Source organism: Mastomys coucha, unplaced genomic scaffold, assembly GCF_008632895.1.
Source record: "Mastomys coucha isolate ucsf_1 unplaced genomic scaffold, UCSF_Mcou_1 pScaffold3, whole genome shotgun sequence".
In the NCBI taxonomy this organism is placed as follows: Eukaryota; Metazoa; Chordata; class Mammalia; order Rodentia; family Muridae; genus Mastomys; species Mastomys coucha.
This window is the reverse complement of record NW_022196909.1, coordinates 43806981-43810824: the sequence shown is the minus strand read 5'-3', so window position 1 is coordinate 43810824 and position 3844 is coordinate 43806981. Positions and strand designations below refer to the sequence as shown.

Sequence of the window (3844 nt, the reverse complement as noted above, 5' to 3'; positions counted from 1 at the left end):
TCAGAGAGAGAGAGAGAGAGTGAAAGAGAGGGAGAGAGGGAGAGAGAGAGGGAGGGAGAGGGAGAGAGTGAAAGAGAGAGAGAGGGAGAGAGGGAGAGGGAGAGAGAGAGGGAGAGAGGGAGAGAGAGAGGAGAGAGGGAGAGAGAGTTCATTTTGAGTCAGAGAGAGAGAGAGAGAGAGAGAGAGAGAGTTCATTTTGAGTCAAATCTAAGAACAGTGGCCCAGGGACACAGACCATACTCAATGACATGGCCCACGGTGGAAGAGAACAGTCATAAGTCAGTGCATTCACCAATGGTCTACATCGGGGGTGGGGGGGGAGGACTTGAGTTGGGCAGCTTAGCGTATGGAAGGATCTCTCTTCTAGAGGCCTCACATGTTCTCCGAGGACAGTTTTAGCTTTAGGGCTAGCACAGGTAGTGGTCCGCGATGTTCAACAATGCATTCCCAGAGCTTCTCCAACAGTCACAAACATTTAAGTCAGATACTAAAGTGCTTAGCAAACAGCTCTTAGAGGCAAGGAAGACAAGGCCGGGACAGGTCTCACTCATGTCTATTGATAAGTTAAACTGAGATCCTTAGGGCGGGTACTGATCTAATCTGGCCCCTGTCCTTATAAAAGAGGAGGAGAGGTAAGGATGGGATGAAGCATTGGGGACCGGAAAGCACCTGTCAGAAACCTTGAGAGAAGCTAGGTGCCGGGAGCAGAACCTCCCAGGGAGCCTTGACAGGGAGGGTAGTCCTGACTGAACCTTGAGGCCCACTCAGTCAGTTTCCCTAGGAAGCTTTGTATCCCTGGCATGAAGAGACTAGGGATAAGAAAAAAAAAAAAAACAAAAACAAAAACAAAAAAACACTTGAGGGTCTGGAGAGATGGAGGGACTGACTTTGATCCTTACCACTCATGTGAAAGGTCTCAGAGGGTTTACACACCTATCATCCCAGAGCTGGGGAGGCTGAGACAGGGGGATGCCCCAATTGGCAGGTAGCTATAGGTTCAGTGAGAGACTTTGACTCAAAAAGATAAGATGAGACTGACTGAGGAGAGCCAATGTTAGCCCCTGATCTACACACCTCACGTACCCACACAGTCACACACATGAGCATGCGTACATGTATCTATGCACACAGTCACGACACACCACACACACAAAGATAAAATTAAAACAGAGGAACAACTCCAGTGGGATCCACACACTATAATCGACTGATTGCTTTGGATTTTGCCTCCCTCCTTTTTTTTAGATTATTTATTTTATGTGTATGAGGACACTGTAACTGTTTTCAGACACACCAGAAAAGGGCATCAGATCTCTCTTACAGATGGTTGTGAGCCACCATGTGGTTGCTGGGAATTGATCTCAGGACCTCTGGAAGAGCAGTGAGTGCTCTTAACCGTCGAGCCATCCATCTCTCCAGCCCTGGATTTTGCCCTTGGTCTTCATTCTTCAGAGACAGGGCCTCATATAGGCCTGGCTGGCTGGCCTGGAACTGGCTGTGCAGCCAAGGATATTCTTGACCTCTGACCCTCCTGTCTCCAACACCAAGTGCTAGGATGACAGATAGGCAATACCAAGCTTAGCTGGTTGATTTTGAGGTGAGGGACAGAGGTAGGTGGTGTGTCTTGCTAAAATTACTCAGGCTGGATCCGAACTCCCAATCCTCCGGACTCAGCCTCTTGAGTTGTTGGGATTACCAGGACTCCCCACCATGACAAGCTTCACACATTCATCATAACCCTTCTTCCAGATCCTTTAGGGACACCCAAGCTCCTCCTCTAGCCCACATGGAATAGCAGGATTGCCTGTGTCCATCTGAGGCTTACTGGGCTGATATGCACACCGAAGCCACGTCGTTCTTTTGTTGTGAGGTCCCCTGCAAGCCTGAGCCCTGGCTGGGCCGGAGTGGAAGCTCTGTCCTTCAAGCTGTTGCCTCTGTCAATTCTGCCCTTCCTGTGCTTTTGCGCGAAACATACTACCACTTGTCTGGCCCCCCATCCCAGTCAATCCTCTTTTTTACTGCCTGATGTGGTTGCTCTACACTCAGTGCCAGTGGCTAGCTGATCCCTCCCTTCCTCTGTTATACCTGTAGACACGTGTTTGCCACAAGCACTCACACTCAAGCGCACTAAAATCCTCTTTTCTGTCAATGAAAATCAGCCAGAAACAGGTTGGGGTAAAATCAGAAACAGGATAAATAAAATCAGACAAAGTTTTAGGTTCCAAAGTGAGGTTATGTCCAGTTGTTTGCTAAAGAGTGGGAAAAACAAGTTGCAAACTTAAGTACCAAGATCATTCTGTTTCGACTACCCAAGTGCTGGGATGACAGGCATGTGTCACCATACCAGGCTTAATGTGTGTTGGGGAATCCAACCTAGCATTTTGTGTATACTAGGTAAGCATTCTTATCAACTGAGCCATATCTCCAGCCCCCAAACCCAGTTTTTCAAATTTTATTATTGTTGTTGCTATTGTATGGGTATAAATGTGTGTACATACCACACATAAGTGTTGGTAGTTGGTTCTCTCCTTCCACGTGGGTTCCCTGGTGAACTGAACTGTAGCTACAAAGAGAGCGATGCCCTAGGGGATGTCTGTGGAGCCCTGAGGACACAGGAGGGAGTCCTCTGAGATGTGTGCTGTGGGTACCTCAGACCCCCTTCCAGCCATCAGTCCTGGTGTATAAGGTTCCTCTTGAGAAGTGAGGGTCATTAGAACCGCTTTAAGGTGAGCGCGGATGCAAAGCACCGATCACACACTCAGGAGGCCACTACATAAAACAGTTGCCTAGACAAGACAGACAAACTGAGGGGCCTCCATCGCTCTGTCTTTACATCTATCCGTGAAGCCACGGAGCTGGGGGGATGAAAAGGCCTTTTTTTTTTTTTTTTTTTGGCCTGGCATCCTAACGGACCAGATGTCAGACCGCAGCGACTTGGCGGTCAGTCAGGAGGCCACATCCACAGTCAGATCCCAGGGCCAGACGTCTCAGGCGCTCAGTCCTCCGCTCCTTAAAGATGAACGCCTACCTCTCCGCGCCCATCTCAGCGCCAGAACCTGGGTTGCGAGGCGCTGCTCAGGACGAAGGACTGGAGCCGGGAGGCCCAGAGTCGAAGGTCCTCCGATGGTACAGCCCGTCCTCCCCGCCCGGGCTGCAGATGGTTCCACCCAGCTCCCTAAACGTTTATCGAAAGGGAGGGAGCAGAGGAGGCGTGGTCTATAACCCTCCGGGCCACGCCCCACTGCGCTGTCAGGAAATGTAAGCTCCGCCTCTGGGGCGGGGCAGGCTGCTACTGGCGCCTGGGCTGGGCCGCTAGGTGGAGCCAGGCTGAGTGCGCGCCGCGGGGCGGGACCGACCCCGGCCCCGCCCCGCCCGGCCCCGCCCCGCCCCCTGGCCGTCGCCGCGCTGGGCGGGGGCGGGGCCCGGGGTCGTGAGGCCCCGCCCCCGCGGTGAATATTGATGCGGCGCGCGTCGGCGTCGCCCTCCTCCCATTGAGCGAGGCTGTGTCGCGTGGCCCGGCGTCGGCGTGACGGTTGGACGCGGGCGCGGCACTGCGGGTCCCGATTGCTGCAGCCGCTTGTCAGTGTGATGAAGATTGGCACCCAGGTAAGCTGTCACTCAACCGCTCCGCCGCCGCCGCCGCCGCCGCCGCCGCCGCGGCTCTCGCCCGCCGCCGTCCCTATCAATCACACCGGCCGAGGCCGCCGCTGCCGCCGCCTCCGCTGCCGCCTCTTCCGCCGCGGGCCGGGCGATCGGGCGGGCGGGCGGTGCCCGGGGCCGCACTTGACCCGCGCCCGGGGCGGGGGCGGGGGGCGGGGGAGGGGTGCGCCGATCGGGGAGGGGG

At 54.5% G+C, this 3844-nt stretch overlaps 1 protein-coding gene across 5 annotated transcripts in view; it reads left to right on the top strand.

Moving 5' to 3' along the window:
- The first annotated feature begins 3437 nt into the window (after nt 1-3437).
- Nucleotides 3438-3844, top strand: part of Pknox1 (PBX/knotted 1 homeobox 1) — a 41243-nt gene continuing 40836 nt past the window's right edge. For 2 of the 5 annotated variants that reach the window (XM_031347084.1, XM_031347085.1), the window contains exon 1: nt 3438-3606. The gene's annotated coding sequence lies outside the window, so the exon portion shown is untranslated. The remainder of the gene's footprint in view (nt 3607-3844) is intronic. The other 3 variants (XM_031347082.1, XM_031347083.1, XM_031347081.1) reach the window with 2 other exon arrangements.